The sequence below is a fragment of the Jaculus jaculus genome, chromosome 3 (assembly GCF_020740685.1).
Source record: "Jaculus jaculus isolate mJacJac1 chromosome 3, mJacJac1.mat.Y.cur, whole genome shotgun sequence".
Classification (NCBI taxonomy): Eukaryota; Metazoa; Chordata; class Mammalia; order Rodentia; family Dipodidae; genus Jaculus; species Jaculus jaculus.
Genome location: NC_059104.1, coordinates 157,533,985 through 157,552,536, shown reverse-complemented (window position 1 = coordinate 157,552,536; position 18,552 = coordinate 157,533,985). Strand labels below are relative to the sequence as shown.

Sequence of the window (18,552 nt, the reverse complement as noted above, 5' to 3'; positions counted from 1 at the left end):
TTATAATATCTTTTTTTAAAGAAAATTATTTAGTTATTTGCAAGCAGAGAGAGAGAGACAAAAGACAGACAGAGAGAGAATGGACATGGCAGGGCCTCTAGCCTCTGCAAACGAACTCCAGATGCATGTGCCCCTTGTGCATCTGGCTTGCATCGGTCCTGGGGAATCAAACCTGGGTCCTTTGGCTTCACAGGCAAATGCCTTAACTGCTAAGCCATCTCTCCAGCCCAATAATATCTTTTTTATAAATATATTTTATTTATTTGATGGGGGTTGGGAGGCAGACTGAGAGAAAGAATGGGTGTGCCAGGACCTCCAAGCACTGAAAACAAACTCCAGATGTGTGCACCACTTTGTGCATTTGGCTTACATGGGTACTAGGGAATTGAACCTGGGTCCTTAGGCTTCACAGGCAAGTGCCTCAACCACCAAGCCATCTCTTCATCCCATTAACATCCCTCTTTAGAGAAAAGAAATATGCTCTTCTCCTTAGAAGCAGCTTCAGTTTACACATCTTTAAAATGGAAAAATGATTATAGTGATGGTTAAATGAGGTATATTTTAAATGACTGTCACATAATAGATGTTCCTAAGCATGTAACTTTTTTCCCCCTTTCTGGCCGTCTCTTATGTTCCACTTCTCAGGACAAGAGCCTACAACATCTTTTTGTGGGCCTCTCTTCTCTACGTAAGCTGAAGATTAAGCAGCAGGTGCTTGAAAAGGAGGGGAGATGTGGCAGCTTCTCAGGGTTCTGCACAGTCTTCAGGCTGAAGAGCTCTGCTGTGAGATTTCTGCTTCATGTCAGCTGCACAGTGGAGCTAGAAGACCTCTGCCCTCCGAAGGCAGGGGTGCTTAGGAGTCCGGCGTGCAGAAACTCCAGCTGTTCTACGGGTCTTGGCGAGATGTAGCTCAGGGCTCTCTGACACCATGTCAAGTTGAGTAAACTTAGTCTTCATTTCCATCCAAGAAACCTTTCACCTTGAGGGCTCAGCAACTAGAAAAACATTCCATAAGCCAACAGTTTTTGAATTCTCCAGGGAGCCCAGGAGCAGACTCTTTCTGGATAGATATCAGGACAAACCCGTGAGCTGTGGGAGGGATCTCCATGCTGAGCGCTCCATCTGATCCCAGGAAATGGAGTACAATTTCCCAGTGTTAGAAGACACAGCTCCCCGCCAGGAAGAGGAGCTGGGCTTTGTCTGCATTGTGCCAACTGCTACATTTGACTGAGGTTTCATGAATAGTTGCAAGGTGGGATGATGTTGAGTTTCATGGTTTTATTCAATATAGTGCAGAGCAATTAGCAACCAAGAGAAAACTTACTGACTTCAGGCCTTTGGGGAGAGAGATGATACTGTGGCCGTTGAGCTTAGATGTTTGAGAAGTTTCCACTTAAATCTAGTCCTACCAATTCTATGCTTGGAAAAGATACCTACCCACCTTCAGCCTTAGTTCCTTATCTGTAAAATAACAGTGACAGAAATGTCTACTTTGTGTGGCAGAGACGGAACTTAAATGTGGTGACCAAATGTAAAGGATGCAGAATGATGCTTGCTGACTATTCAGTGTTCAACCAATCAGCCTTTAAGTTTCGGTGGGGGGGGAGGGCAGGCAAATTATAGCTGTAGCCAGGGAGACAGCAGATGTCAAAGTCACTAGAACTCATTTGATCTGTTTCAACATGAATAGATTGGAGAAACCTTTTAAGAGCTAACAACTATTAAAAGCCCTCTTGCCCACAGGAACTCGTCCTTGTGCACGTGAGATAAATGCATGAGTAGGCAATATTTCCATCAGGGTTCTGAGTGATCTGAGATAAACAAGCGAAGATGTTGTGGGAGCAGAGTAGAGGAGGTGCTTGCATACCTGAAGGAGTCTGGAGGCCTCACTGAAGAAGTAAGTGCAGGACTCTGATGATTTGGGTCTTATGACAGGAGCTCACCAGGTAGTATAAGCATGGAAAGTCATTCTGATGCCAAAAACTCTATGTAGAAAAAGCACAGAAGAGAAAAGGTGTCACTAAAATATTTTTTAAACTTTGTTTTTATTTGTTTATTTGAGAGAGAGAGAGAGAGAGAGGCAGAGAGAGGAAGAGAGAGAATGAGCATGCCAGGGCCTCCAGCCTAGAGGTAGGGTCTCACGCTAGTCCAGGCTGACCTGTAATTCATTATGTAGTCTCAAAGTGGCCTCAAACTCATGGTGATCCTCCTACCTCTGCCTCCCTTGTGCTGGGATTAAAGGCGTGCACCACCACGCCTGGCCTTAAAATATTTTTAAATGAAGTAAATACCAATACTACAGTGTGATGAGTATTACTCCAATGAGAGGGATATGCTAGTCGTTATTGGAGCTTGAAGCAATAATATCCAACACTCTAAGCCATCCTTTGTGCTAGGAGAGCATAGAAGTATTCTAAATGAAAGAAAGCATAAGCTTTGGGAGGGAGGTGAGATGCAGTGGTGGGAGTGATCAGAATTCAGAAACTCAGCAGTTTTCCTAATGGTGAAGATAAACACGTGCTTTGTCTATTTTAATGACATAAACTGAACAATTTTTATTTATTTAAAGACCTAGTTTTATTTATTTATTAGAAGAGTGGGTGTGCCAGGGCTTCTAGCCACTGCAAACACACTCCAGACGCATGTGCTACCATGTGCATCTGGCGTACATGGGACCTGGAGAATCAAACCTGGGTCCTTAGGCTTTGCAGGCAAGCACCTTAACCACTAAGCCATCTCTCCAGCCCTAAACTGAACAATTTTTTTTAGTTTATGAGACTGAAAGCCAGTGCCTGCTTTCTCTAAACTACCCAGTAGGCAACATTTATTGGGCATCTTCTGGCCTCCTCTTATAGTGTTGGCCTCAAGGCACTCCCATCTCTTGTTTCAGTGCCCCAAGTTGATTCTCCATCAGCCAAGAACCCATTTCAGGCTCTCTTAGGTAGTGGTCCAGCTTCTCAGGACAATCTCATTTATTTTATAATTATTACTACTATTATTATTTGGTTTTTCAAGGTAGGGTCTCACTCTAGCCTAGGCTGACCTGGGATTCACTAGGTAGTCTCAGGCTGGCCTTGAACTCACAGTGATCTTCCTACCTCTGCCTCTTGAGTGCTGGAATTAAAGGTGTATTCCAACATTCCTGGATGCTCAGCTTTTGAATGGCTTTTATATTATGAAATGGGAAGGCAACTATTCACTCCATTTTGAATATGACTACCAGCTATCTGCTCAAGGCATACACCCCTCTGTCTGAGGTATCTGCATTCAACATTGTTTCTCTTCTACGTGTCCTCAGTGAGGCACACATTGTCACCGTCTTTCCACTGAGCACACTCTGTTCATGGTTTTCTGTGACATTCCCTTCTCTGGAGTTGCCGCCTACCTCTCTGGCAGCCTCATTAATAAAGCTTTATCATGATACTTGTCAAGTACAGAGCTTTAACCATCTGCCTATTTTTGCCTTCCCATCAGACACACACACACAAAAATCTCTCTATCTTACTCATTTTTCTTTCCTAGTTCCTAAACATAGTAATACTAATTAATGTCTGAAGAATGAATGAGTTAGCAAAGGAAGGGACAGAACCCTCTGGAACAAGCACCTAACAATGGGACATTCCTCTAGAGGTACGAACATCACACTTGCGAGGTCAGATAGAGAACCACCTGTTGAGATTCACATCCTGCTCTGTGGGAAAGGCCTGTGCCTGCTCTGTCTGGGTCTCAGCTTAGTCGTGAGGAGAGAGACTGTTCTGGAGGACAGAGAGGAGATGACGTCATCTTGTGCTTTAATTTCTGTCTGGCCTAATTTCTCCATGGAAATGGGCCTGTGCTACTTTGTGTAACTCTTATTCTTGAACTAAGGACTATTAATGATATATCAGAAGTGGCTATGCTGCTTGACCTGAATTATGCTTTAACAGTAATGCAGTGGAAATTGCTAAAAGAGAAGAACTAAATTGAAGTTAATGCTCACTAAGAAGAAATGACTGGTCTTTGGTTTATTATAAAAACTGACCTCCAATCTGTTTTTTTTGCAGTAAGTTTATATTATTTATTTATTGGAAAAGAAGGGAGAAAGAGGGGGAAAAAAAGAGAGACAGGTAGGAAGAGAGAATGGACATGCCAGGGTCTCCAGTCACACTGCCAATGAACTCCATACACACGTGCCACCCTGTGCAGGTGGCTTATATGGATACTGGGGAATTGAACCTGGGTCCTTAGGCTTCGCAGGCAAGTGGCTTCACTGCTAAGCCATATTTCCAGTCCTGGTTTTGTTTGTTTGTTTGTTTTTGTTTTTCAAGGTAGTGGCTTGCTTGAACCCAAGCTGACGGGGAATTCACTATGTAGGCTCAGGCTTCAGGCTGCTCCTCAAACTCACAGCAATCCACCTGTCTTTGCCTCCCGAGTGCTGGGATTAAAGGTGTGCACCACCACACCCAGCACATATAGAGTCTTTAGCTAAGGCCAAATATAGAAAAAAATCAGTGTATAGAAACAAATAAATATATCACAGTGTTGGGTAAATTGCTCTTTGGCATAGATCCAGAAACAAAAAACAACGTGTCATTACAAAAGTGTTAAAAAAAAAAAGAAACATGTCAACAGTTCAGAAATGGATCTGAATTTCACCTGCAGAATTGTCTATTACTTAACTTTGTGCTGCAAGGTTAACGGAATGTTTTCCCACTAGCTCACATGTGCTCCCCACTTTGTCCATGGAGCATGGGAGAGGTTCCCTGCAGCATGAGCTGTGCCACACAGTGGCTTTGGCCATCGTGTCTGTGGCCAGCGAGAGCCTCACAGCTGTGAGAAGCGAAGTGACAGCCCAGCAGCTTGGAGCAGTGAGTGAGACCTGGGCTCACGCGGGCCACTAACTTACAGACTGCTTGGTCTAATGTCCAGTTGGTTGTGAATTATAACACGCTGTTTTAATTTATAGGATCACTTCTTTTTATGATCAAAGTCACCTTGTAAATCTGAGGAACAAAACAGAGGACAGAATGTGAGCTTGTCTTCCAACATCCATCAAATGACTAGTTTCGTGGACTTTGTCCTAGACCCAGATGGAGCTACCAAAATAAATAAATAAATAAATAAAAAGCCAAGGCACAAACCCCCCTGTCTTAAGAACTGTGGAGGAACAAACACAGAAAAGGGAAGCTACATGTTAAAATAAGGTAGAGGGAGGAGAGTCATGATCATTTTCATCTGTTGAACGTTCATCGCAGTCAAAGCACTGTCCTCAATGCTTTACATTTATTGCCTCATTTATATCTCACAAAAACCTTATGAGGTAGGTACAGCAATCAGGTCCGTTCTGCGGAGAAGGAAAGCGAAGCATGGAGGCTGCTGTTCTTGTCATTCAACTTGCTCAAACTCACACAATAATGGGCTGCAGGTGTCTGAACTAAAGTGGTGCCTAACCACCATACCACTGTGAGAAGCAGTGCTATAATTAGATATAGGTTGTTTCCCAGGAAGTTCTTTCAATTTTTTTTTTTTTTGGCTTGAGAGAGAAGAGCAGAGAGAGAGAGAGAGAGAGAGAGAGAGAGAGAGAGAGAGAGAGAGAGAAAGGGAGAGAATGGGCATTCCAGGGCCTCTAGCTACTGCAAATAAATTCCAGATGTATGCGCCTCCTTGTGCATCTGGCTTTACGTGGGTACTGGGGAATCAAACCTGAGTCCTTTGGCTTTGCCAACAAGTACCTTAGCCACTAAGCCATCTCTCCAGCCAGATCTTAGGAAATTTTGGCACTTCAAGCTGAGTCCCCCTTGGTGGTAGCTGAGGTCATAGACCGTTGTGGAGATAGAGCCTAGTAGTTAGGAACTGGGTTGTGAGGGCTTCATCCTCATGAATGAATTACTGCTGTCTCTCAGAAGTAAGTCACGCCTTGTGAAACTGGATTGGTTTCTATGGGAATGAATTGTTATAAGGGAGGTGGGCACCTCCCCTGAATCCTTATTCTCCATGGACTAGTTGCTACTCTTATACACATGTCTCTATTGTCATGTCCTTCATTGTGAAGCACTCACCAAACCAAGCAGATACTGGAGCCACGTTCTCAATCCTCCAGAGCTATGAACCAAACAAACCTGTTTCCTTTAGGATATACCTAGTCTCAAGCATTTGACTTTCTGGGCCTGGGTTACCTCACTTAGTATAATCTTTTCTAGATCCATCCATTCCCTCACAAATTTCATACATTCATTTTTCTTTACAGCTAAATAAAACTCTATTGTGCAAATGTCATCCTCATTATTCATTCAATAGTTGCAGGGTCCACTGCTGGTTAACATCCTACATGGTGTTTCTCCCCCAACAGGCTACATGGCTCTTTTTTTTTTTTTTAATTTTTTATTTATTTATTTGAGAGCGACAGACACAGAGAGAAAGACTGATAAAGGGAGAGAGAGAGAATGGGCGCGCCAGGGCTTCCAGCCTCTGCAAACGAACTCCAGACGCGTGCGCCCCCTTGTGCATCTGGCTAACATGGGACCTGGGGAACCGAGCCTCGAACCGGGGTCCTTAGGCTTCACAGGCAAGCGCTTAACCGCTAAGCCATCTCTCCAGCCCGTACATGGCTCTTTGTACTATCCTGACAGCTAATCAACAGGGAGGAGGCTTTCAGCTCAGCTCCAGCTTGATTTCTCAGTAACCTGCAGCCCAAGCATCTGGAATCTTTAGAAATAGGGTCTTATCAACTAGTTCTGGTGGTAATCAAGAGCCTTGTAATGTTTGGGTGCATCAGGTATCTCCCAGCCCAGCAACTTGCTATAAGGTATCATACTCCTGACACTGAAACTGCCTCAAACCGCCTCATTCTTTTTTTTTTTTTTTTTGAGGTAGGGTTTTGCTGTAGCCCAGGCTGACCTGGAATTCATTTGGTAGTCTCAAGGTGGCCTTGAGCTCATGGGGATCCTTCTACCTCTGCCCCCCAATTGTTGGGATTAAAGGCATGTGCTACCACGACCAGCTTGCCTCATTCTTAAACTATGTACACATCAAGTGTGTGGACTCAGGACCTGGGCAAAGAATTTTTGAAAAATAAAATTAGAGCTCTTATACATTTAAAAAACCTGCACATAGAGAGCTAGAGAGATGGCTTAATAGTTAAAGGTGCTTGCTTGTAAAGCCTAACATCCCAGGTTCGATTCTCCACTACCCACATAAAGCCAGATACATAAAGAGGCACATGCATCACATGCATCTGGAGTTCCTTTGCAGTGAGAGGAAGTCCTGGTGTGCTCATGTTCACTCTTTCTCTCTCTCCCTCTCTGTCTCTTTCTCTCTATCTTTCTCAGATAAATAAAATATTTTAAAATTTCTACATTTAGATGTTGATAAATTTATACAATATAGTTAAGATGCAATATTCAACAAGATGCTTTTTAAAAATGTTGAACAAAGCAGAGCATGGTGTTGCACATCCTTAATCCCAGGCAGTGGTGGGAGGATTGCCAAGAGTTTTAGGCCAGCCTGAGACTACATAGTGAATTCCAGGTCAGCCTGGACTAGAGTGAGACCCTACTTCAAAAAAAAAAAAAAAATGTTTACTGGGCTGGAGAGATGGCTTAGCACTCAGGTGCTTGCCTGTGAAGCCTAAGGACTCAGGTTCAATTCCCCAGTACCCATGTAAACCAGATGCATAGGTGGTACATGCATCTGGAGTTTGTTTGCAGTGGCTGGAGGCCCTGGTGCACCAATTCTCTCTCTCTCTCACTCTCTATCTCTCTGTTACTCTGCCACTTTATTTCTCAAGTAAATAAATAAAATATGTTTAAGAATAAAAGCCGGGCATGGTGGCACATGCCTTTAATCCCAGCACTTGGGTGGCAGAGGTAGGAGGATCACTGTGAGTTTGAGGCCACCCTGAGACCCCATTAGTGAATTCCAGGTCAGCCTGGGCTAGAGTGAAACCCTACCTCGAAAAACCAAAAAACAAAACCCTACATTTTAAAAAGTGATATTGCTGGGTGTAGGGTACATGCCTTTAATCCCAGCATTTAAGTGGTAGAAGTAGGAGGTTTGCTGTAGGTTTGAGGCCACATTGAAACTACATAGTGAATTCCAGGTCAGCCTGGCTAGAGTGAGACCCTACCTCAAAAAATAAAAAAAAAGCAAAATTGTATTTATATACCATGCTACAACATAATTGAATAGAGATATTAAAATTAACCACACTTGAACCTGATGGGGCACTCGCTCTGTGACAAGCACTGTGCTGAGTATTAAAAATTCACTGCCTCATGTCAGGATAATTCTCACAGAGGTACGATTATACTCCCTCTTTTATGTTAAGAAATCTTAAAAGAGGCTTAGTAACTTGCCCAATTACAGAGTTCATGAGTACTAGCTTGGGACTTAAAGCCAGCATCACCTGCCATGAAGTTCTGTATTCATGTTATAATTTTCTTTTTTTCTTTCTTTTTGTTTGTTTGTCTTTCAAGGTAGGGTCACTGTAGCCCAGTGTTCATGTTACAATACATGACTTCCAGAGCTGGTAGCAGATGACACATCTTTTTACCAAAACAAATTTTTGTCATCTAGCCAGGCATGGAGGCGCGCGCCTTTAATCCCAGCACTCAGGGGGGTGAGGTAGGAGGATCGCCCTTAGTTCAAAGCCACACTGAAACTATGTAGTGAACTCCAGGTCAGCCTGGGCTAGTGCAAGACCCTCCTTGAGAAACAAACAAAAACAACAAATTTTTTTTTCTATCTAGAAGAAGTGTAGAAGCTATCAAATTTAATCTTTAACAATGCTTTCCCCAGCTAGGCATGGTGGCAGAGCTTTTTCTTTTTTTCTTTTGAGGTAGGGTCTCACTCTAGCCCAGGCTGACCTGGAATTCACTACGTAGTCTCAGGGTGGCCTCAAACTCATGGTGATCCTCCTACCTCTGCCTTCTAAGTGCTGGGATTAAAGGTGTGCGCCACCACGCCCAGCTTTGTGTATGTATGTATGTGTGTATGTATATGTATATGTATATGTGTGTGTGTGTATATGTATATATATGTATATATATATATGTATATATATATATATAATTTTTCGTTGTTTATTTATTTATTTCAGGGTGTCAGACACAGAGAGAGAGAAAGAGAGAGAGAATGGGCACGCCAGGGCTTCCAGCCATTGCAAATGGACTCCAGACGCGTGTATCCCCTTGTGCATCTGGCTAACGTGGGTCCTGGGGAATCGAGCCTTGAACCAGGTTCTTAGGCTTCACAGGCAAGTGCTTAACTGATGACTTAAGCCATCTCTCCAGCCTATGTGTGTATGTATGTATGTATGTATGCATGTGTATATATGTGTGTATGTATGTATGTATGTGTGTGTGTATGTGTATGTATGTATGTATGTGTATATATGTATGTATATGTGTGTGTATATATATATATAGAGAGATATAGATAGATAGATAGATAGATAGATAGATAGATAGATAGATAGATAGATAGATAATTTTTTGTCATAATGACGCTGCTTGTTTACCTCTGCACTCTAGGAGGAGTCTAGGTCGAGAAATTGTACTTGGCCCATTTCCTTGCTCAGCCCCACTCAAAGATACTTTTATTCTCATCATCTCTATAATCGTGGGTTAGTTACTGAATTTTCCCTGATCCACAGGTGTCATTGATTGCACTTAATAACCCCAAGAGAGGGGCTATGTAAAAAGTGTAGCCTTGATTTCCATCTCCTCTTCTCTCCCTCTCAAGTGCTGGGATTATAGGTGTGTGCCACTATGCCTGACCTCAGTGACCTGAATTTGAACAGTGTCTATTTGCTCATAGGATAATGCAAACAGATGAGGTCATAAAGTCTAAAGTCCTGCATTTGGATAAAGTACTGGCCTTTTCTCTCTATCTTGCTCTGGTTAAGTCATTTCTTTTGCACAGAAAGAAGATGTAGTCTCAGGACCTAAACAAAGAATGTTTGAAAAGTAAAACTAATGATTTATTGCACACTTATAAAACTTGCATATGGATATTCTTCTGTCCCAAAATGTCCATAAGTCTTGAAAATTTGGTTAAAATACATGTATATAAACAATGTTGGTCTGGCTGGACATGGTGGTGCATGCCTTTAATCCCAGCATGCGGGAGGCAGAGGTAGGAGGATCACCATGAGTTTGAGGCCACCCTGAGAATACAGAGTGAATTCCAGGTCAGCCTAGATTAGAGTGAAACCCTATTCGAAAAGAAAAGAAAAGAAAAAAACAAACTTCTTGTGCATCTAATTCCCATGCTCAACAGCATGAGAGCATCTTATTCTATCAGCTCGCCCTCTCTGTACTGCCTTTGAGGATCTGCTAGGTGGCTCTGCACTGAGTCTGGACACAAGCATTGAGATCTTTAATAGAGAGGGTCCTGGCAGTGAAACAGTGGACCCCTTGGTGCCTTTAGCTGTGATCTCATCTTCTGATGGGGATTTTTCTTGACCTATGATTGCTTGGCTCTGACCAGAAAGACAGGAGGGAGAGGAATAGAGCAGGACAGAAGGAAGGGAAGGAGGAACAGCAAAAAAGAAAGAAAGAGGGCTGGAGAGATGGCTTAGTAGTTAAGGCAAAATTTGCCTATGAAGCCTAAGGACCCAGGTTTGATTCCCCAGGATCCATGTCAGCCAGATACACAAGGTGGCACATGTGTGTGGAGTTTTTTGCAATGGCTGGAGACCCTGGTACATCCATTCTCTCTCTCTCTCTCTCTCTCTCTCTCTCTCTCTCTCTCGTGTGTGTGTGTGTGTGTGTGTGTGTGTGTGTGTGTGTGACTCCCTGCCCCCAAATAAATAAATAAGAAGAAGGAGGAGAGGAGAGGAGAAAGGAAGGGAGGGGAGGGGAGGGAAGAAAAGAGAAGAGTCCTCACCTCAGAAGTAACTAATGCTGAATCAGCATGCTCTAGTCTAGACTTGGGGCAGGAACTTGTGGGGACCAGCAGCTTAAGAAAGGGAAGGAAAGGTCAGGCAAGGAAAAAAAAAATAGTCCTGAAGGCAAAAATGTCACGAGGCAGGAAGACCTCAGGATTGCTGAGAGAGTGAATTCTTTTTTTTTTTTCCTTTTTGGTTTTTCTTTTTTGTGAAGTTTTGTTGTTGTTGTTGTAGGTCCCTAAACCTAGGTGATAACTCTGCAAGGCAGGTATTACTCTGTTTTCTCACAGTTTGGAAATCCAAGACTGGAAAATAAGTTTTCCACAACCACACTTAGTTAGTAGCCATAGGATTCAAATGTATGTCTCCAAGAACCTGAACTCTTCTTTCACAAACCCTGAAAAGTGTCTGAAAGGAATTTAGGAAGCCTTGAGAATAAACCTAGAATGCTCAGGGACTGTTTACAGAAAGGTGCTTCCCCAGGATCCACATAAGCTAGATGCACAAGGGGGAACATGCATCTGGAGGTTGTTTGCATCAGCTGGAGACCCTGAAGTGCCCATTCTCTCTATCCCCCCCATAGAAAGAAAGAAAGAAAGAAAGAAAGAAAGAAAGAAAGAAAGAAAGAAAGAAAGAAAGAAAGAAAGAAAGAAAGAAGGAAGGAAGGAAGGAAGGAAGGAAGGAAGGAAGGAAGGAAAGAAAGAAAGAAGAAAGGAAAGAAAGAAAGAAAGAAGGAAGGAAGGAAGGAAGGAAGGAAGGAAGGAAGGAAGGAAGGAAGGAAGGAAGGAAAGGCGATTTCCAGGAAACGGGCTATATACTAATGGGATAATATTGAATTCTAGATCATTAACCATGAAGAAAGGTAGAAATCCAGTCACCATATTAAATAGCTTCAGGTCATAAATGAATATGTCCCTTTGGAAAGATATGAAATGACGTTAATTCCTTGAGCACAAATGTGACCTATAAGCCAGGTGTGGTGGCAATCCTCTTGTCCACACAGCTGTCTGGATAGGCTAATCTCTAGCTGGAGTCTCTAGCTGCTGTCTATCCAGAGGCATGCTGCAGTTTAATCTCCTGGCTTCCCCATTAGCTTGACATTTTGCTGAGTCTGACTCACTCATTCCCAGCCTCAATTGTTCTGTGCCAAGGCAGACTTCTTTTACAGTTGGCCTACTTAGAAACAAAATGTTAGTGTTGGAAGGGAGTTACTTTACAAGTCACCTAGTATAACCCCCTCATATTACAAATGAGAAAATGGGCTCCAGACAGACTTGGCAAAGTCTTGTCTGAATTGGGGTGGGTTTGTATATGAAGTTTGGTGGGACCACAGCAACAAGAAGGAGGAGGAAGCTGCGATTGGGTCGGCCTTGAACTAGCCATACTAACTCAGCTGTGGGACTATGGGACTACTCAGGCTGGGGTGGAACACAGGGTACAAACCCAGGCCCCTGGAAGAATGCATTGGGTTAGCAAGCAGTCAGGAACTCAGCCAGACAGTTTGAAGTTCAAGGCAAGGCTTCTATCCCAGCAGGGAAATGTAAGGCTGAAGGGTGGAATTAGGTTGAAGTTTAGTTATGAAAACAAGACCAACATGCCCAGGAGGTGGAGGGAGGAGTACAGAGGAGAAAAGCTATGACTTGAGGCTATCAGAGTGTGCAGAGTTCACCAGAGGTGTGATAAAGTCCAGACCAGCAGCAGCATATCTCGCCCCAAAGCAGGCTGTGGCTCACTGATGCACTATCCTACTTTAGGGAGGCTCCAGCCTGCAGCTGGAGGGAACTGGTGACTCCACTTCATAACTGGGAACCAGGCAAGATGGCACTGTACCCATTCTGCTGCCCACATATGACTGACATACCCCTTTTCCTTTTTTTTTTTTTTTGGTTTGCGAGGTAGGGTCTCACCGTAGCCCAGGCTGACCTGGTATTTACTCTGTACTCTCAAGGTGGCCTCGAACTCACGGCAATCCTCCTACCTCTGTTTCCTGAGTGCTGGGATTAAAGGCTTGCACCACCATGCCCAGCCCTTTTCCTATTTTTTTTTTATGTGTGGTGTGCATGTATGTGTGTGGTATGCATACACATATATGTATATGTGATCATATGTGCATACAGGTGCACATGCACATGTGTACGTATACACATAGAGGCCAGAGGTTTTCTTCCTCGATTGCTCTCTGCATATTTTTGGTGTGTGTGTCTGCGTGAGAGAGAGAGAGAGAGAGAGAGAGAGAGAGAGAGAGGAGGCCTGGTGTGCCACAATGCACGTGTGGAGGTCAGAGGACAACTTTTGGGTGTCAGTTGGCCTTCCACCTATTTGAGGCAGAGTTTCTCATTGTTCCCTATTTGCAGAATTGCTTGCCTATGAGCTTCTGGCACATGTTTCTGTCTCCTGTCTTCCTTTGTGCCATAGGTATGCGGGGATTATAGACACCTGCCACAGCATCCAGCTTTATGTGGGTGTTGGGGATTCAAACTCAGGTTCTCATCCTTACATGCCAATTATTTTGTCTGCTCTGACATTTCCCCATCCCATACCTTACTATTTATTTAAGAGAGAGAAAGAGGCAGATAGAGAGAATGGGCACACCAGGGCCTCCAGCCACTGCAAATGAACTCCAGATGCATGTTCCACCTTATGCATCTGGCTTACATGGGCTCTGGGGAATTGAACCTGGGTCCTTTGGCTTTGTAATCAAGCATCTTAACAGATAAGCCATCTCTCCAGCCTGAGACAGAGTCTCTTATTGGCCTGAAGTTCACCAAGTAGGCAAGACTGGCTGGCCAGGGAGTCCTGGGATTCTGCCTGTCTCCACTTCCATAGTGCTGGCATTGTAAGTGCTTGCCACCACACTGTTTTGTCTTGTTTAGTTTTGTTTTTTCAAGGTGGGGTCTTGGCTCTTGTCTAGCCGACCTGGAATTTGCTATATAGTCTCAAGGTGGCTTGGAACTCACGCGATCCTCCTGCCTCAGCTTCCCAAGTGCTGGGATTTAAGGCGTGTGCCACCACACACTTATGTATGGTGCTGAGGTTCAAACTCTAGTCCTCATACTTGAAAGGCAAACACTTTGTAGACAGAGCTATCTTCTCAACCCTCATTCAACCTGAACTTGTATAATTTCAGTCACCCTTCAAGCCTAGCTCAGATGTTACCAGCTCTCTGAAATGATTCATTTGAAGGCAGATTAAAGCCACTGTATAACATATTGATCATAATTTACAGTCATATATCTGTATGATCAATAAAAACTTGAGTTTTCACGTGATAGGCATCATCTCTCCTATCCCCTGACCTGATTAGATGTTTCTTGTATGAAAATGGGCTGAAACACCCAAGATTATCCGTCGCGATGTAATTCTGGAATGCATGACTCCTAGTCCATCCTCATTTGGGGTTTTGCACATGGCTACAACTAGATTGAACATTACATATGCCACTGTTAAAAAAGCTGGGTGTTGGAGCTGGGCATGGTGGTGCATGCCTTTAATCGCAGCATTCATGAGGCAAGGCAGGAGGATCTCTGTGGGTTCAAGACTAGCCTGAGACTACATAGTGAATTCCAGGTCAACCTGGGCTAGAGTGATACCCTATCTCGAGAGAGAGAGAAAGAAAGGAAAAAAAAATGTTGAAGGGCTAGAGAGATGGCTTAGTGATTAAGATGCTTCCTGCGAAGTCTGAGGACCCATGTTTGACTCCCAGATCACACATAAGGCAGATGCACAAGTGATGTATGTGTAAGGTCACACATGTGCACAAGGTGGTGCACCCATCTGGAGTTTGATTGCAGTGGCTGGAGGCTCTGGCGTGCCAATATTCTCTCTCTCTCTCTCATAAAAAAAAAAAACTTGCAAAAAAAAAAAGGAAAAATGATCAAGTAAAGGATAACTGTGTCAAGAAGTGACATTTAAAATGACTCATCGAAGCTATAATCTGATAATACAGTGGACTTCCATTGGAGCTGTACATAATATTATCACATAGATGATCTTTTTCAGCTCTTAGAACTCCCTTGTGGCAGAGGTGTTGTGTGTGTTGCACACAAGCAGCGTTATTACAGTTTTCTCTTAACAGAAGAGATGATCAAAGCTCTTGAAGAAGTGACATATGACATACCAAACACTCACCGTCCCTAAGTAACTAGACGCAGACCCACATTCAGCTTCTTTTTATTTTTAATTTTTTTTTTTTTTTTTTAAAGAATGAGGAGGTGGCTCCCCTGATCTAAAACCTGAAGGCCTTTAAAAAATCAAATAGGATGACTGGGTAGAGATTTTTTTTTTTTTTTTTTTTTCCTGAGACATGACTCACAGGGATTCTCCACAAACTTAAAACTTTTCTGGGTTGTTTTATAATAAAGAAAGAAAACCATTAGTCAGCTGACTTTCAGAGTTGGCTGATACGGAGCAATTCTCTGCTTGAACCAGCAGCAACTCGACTTGACTAGAGAATCTGGGGCAGGAGGAAAGAGCAGAGGGCAGTTATTTCTTACCTGCCTGCAGCCCGGGAGGCACATGGGGAGGCCAATGAGCTTTTGGGTCAGCTCCAGACACACAGAGAGAAAGCTTCAGGGCGATGGGGTGCAACAAGGAGAGGCTGCTTAGCCGGTCCTCCATCTCTCAGATCCACCCACAACTGGTGGAACCTATGAGGCCTTAGAACACAGGAGCTGTTGATCAGGCTCTACAAATGATACTTGATGTTATGCTTATTTATTTTTATCAAATGTTTAAAAACTATTTAAGACTTACATATTCCCCTCCTGCCATCCTCTCTTGACTTACTCTTGTATTTGAACCGAATATATTTCTGGTGTCCTCATGAATTGGTGAGACCCTCAGAGGTGCAGAATTGATTAAACAACTTTGTATCTCAGTATGCAAACCTGTGAATATATAAAACCAGTCACAGGAACTGGCTTGTGATTGCAGTAAGAATTTCAAGTTATGGCTGGAGAGATGGCTTAGTGGTTAAGGCGTTTGACTGCAAAGCCAAAGGATCCCAGTTAGATTCTCCAGGACCCACATTAGCCAGATACACAAGGAGGGTGCATGCACCTGGTTTGCAGTGGCTGGATGCCCTGGTGCACCCTTTCTCTCTCTCTGTCTCTCTCACACACACACATACACATTCTCTCTCTTTCCCTCTCAAGTAAATAAATAAATAAAATATTTTTTTAAAAAAGAATTTCAAGTTAATTAAGAAACATCTTTTAGGGCAGGGCAGGTAGCACATGCCTTTAATCCCAGCTCTTGGAAGGCTGAGGTAGGAGGATTGCTTTGAGTTCAAGGCCACCATGACATTCCATAGTGAATTCCAGGTCAGCCTGGGCTAGAGGGAGACCCTACTTCAAAAACAGCAACAACAACAACAACAAAATCTTGTATATTCCTCCACAAGATGAAATTTCTTGATTTATTCTTTTATCCTCCAAAGATATCAAAGTAGGTTTTTTGTTTTGTTTTGTTTTTTGAGGTAGGGTCTCTCTCTAGCCAAGGCTGACCTAGAATTCACTATGGAGTCTCAGGGTGGCCTTGAACTCACAGGTATCCTCCTACCTCTGCCTCCCAAGTGCTGGGATTAAAGGTGTGCGCCACCATGCCCGGCTTTCAAACTAGTTTTTATTATGATTTGAATCTGAAATGTTCCCCAACAAGTTCACGTTTTGAATGCTTATCCGCAGATGGCAATGCTGTTGTGGAAGGCTTTGCAACTCTTAGGAGACGGGATGCAGCTGGCAGAAGTAGGTGGCTAGGGACAGGATTTTGATGGTTTACACTGATTGTCAATTTGACAGGACCTGGAATCACTTAGGTAAGCCTGAAGGATCTTGAGATGGGATGATGCACCTTCACTCTGGGTAGCACGGTGCCATAGGCCGACGGTTCTGAACTGGATAAAAAGGAGACATCTAGCTGAACACTAGTGTGCATCCCTCTCTGCCCCTTCAGTGTGGCCTAAATGTACAAGCTGCTCAAGCTGCGGCCCCCAGGCCTTCCTTGCCCTGATGCTCTGTAACCTCAAACTGTGAGCCAAAATAACCCTGACTCCCGTAAGTTGTTACTAGTTTTTCTTTTTCTTTTTTGGTTTTGTTCTGTTTTTTAAAAGATTTATTATTATTATTATTATTATTATTATTTTAATTTTTATTAACATTTTCCATGATTATAAAAAAATATCCCATGGTAATTCCCTCCCTCCCCCCGACACCTTACCCCTTTGAGATTCCATTCTCCATCATTTTTTTTTTTTTTTTTTTGAGGTAGGGTCTCACTCTAGCCCAGACTGACCTGGAACTCACTCTGTAGTCAGTCCCTGGCTGGCTGAGAACTTACAGCAATCCTCCTACCTCTGCCTCCCAAGTGCTGGGATTCAAGGCATTGTGCTGGTTTGATTCAGACGACCCCCATAAACTTAGGTGTTCTGAATGCGAGGTTCCCAGCTGATGGAGATTTGGGAATTAACACCTCCTGGAGGGAGTATATTGTTGGGGGCAGGCTTATGAGTGTTATAGCCAGTTTCCCCTTGCCAGTGTTTGGCACACTCTCCTGTTGCTATGGTACACCTTATGTTGGTGATGTCCACCCTCTGCTCATGCCATCATTTTTCTCTGCCATCGTGGAGCTTCCCCTTGAGCCTGTAAGCCAAAATAAACCTCTTTTTCTCACATGCTGCTCTTAGTTGGGTGATTTCTACCAGTAATAGGAACCTGACTGCAACAGACATGCACCACCACACCCAGCTAAGTTGCTTCTTGTCAGGTATTTTTTCCAAGTAACGAGATAGGTAACTAATACAGGAGGTTATAACCCATTCTCTGGTTCCAACCTCAATCTTTGTGTTTCTTGGACTGCCATAACATGAACACCCACTGCCACTCGCTCCCACTGCCATAGCCCAAGCCGCTCTGCTATGCCTTCAATACTGTGGTAGACTAAAACTCTATGAAACTGGGAGCTAAAATAAACCTTTCCTCCTGTAAGCTGTCTCTGACAGATATCTCGACTATAGAGATGCAAAACCAACTAACACATTTTAAAACACCCATTTATTTTCATTAGGCAGTGATATTGACTACCTACAACTTACTGGGTGCTACTAAATGATAGGCCTGTGCTAGGTGCTGGGTAGGTGAAGGTAAAGAAGAGCCAGCCTACTCTACGGCTGGCACACACCAACATTGCAATTCAAGTCTGAAGGTCTTGGATCATAGAGTTCAGTGAGACAGATGGGCTTGGGCAACTGAAGTGACCAGTTCAAATGTCTCCTTTAACAGGTAGAAATTTAAAGCCATGGAAAGGGAGGTTTTCTTTTTTTGGTTTTTCAATGTAGGGTCTCATTCTAGCTCAGGCTAACCTGGAATTCACTATGTAGTTTCAGGGTAGCGATCCTCCTGCCTCTGCCTCCTGAGTGCTGGGGCTAAAGGCGTGTCCCACCACATCTGCTATGAAAGGGAGGTTTTCATTCAAGATCACATAGCTGGTCCATGGCAAAGCCACATAAAGGAAATAATTCTACTCGACAATCTCAAAATTTGAAACTATTCAGGAGACCAAGAAAACATCATCTCCCTTTCCTGCTGTTCCACCTCAGTAAATCTCTTTCTTTGATACTTGGCTTGGAGAAGGCAATTGTACTGTCTTTTCTGGGACTAAGCATGATCTGTTGGTAATAAAGTACAGTT

At 43.4% G+C, this 18,552-nt stretch overlaps 1 long non-coding RNA gene across 1 annotated transcript in view; it reads right to left on the bottom strand.

Moving 5' to 3' along the window:
* LOC123459229 overlaps window positions 1-15,480 on the bottom strand; it is a 32,390-nt gene extending 16,910 nt beyond the window's left edge. Inside the window, exons 1-2 of the long non-coding RNA XR_006636115.1 lie at window positions 15,361-15,480; window positions 1,868-1,985 (exon numbers count right to left, since the gene is read on the bottom strand). This is a non-coding gene — a long non-coding RNA (uncharacterized LOC123459229). The remainder of the gene's footprint in view (window positions 1-1,867; window positions 1,986-15,360) is intronic.
* Window positions 15,481-18,552: the final 3,072 nt, after the last annotated feature.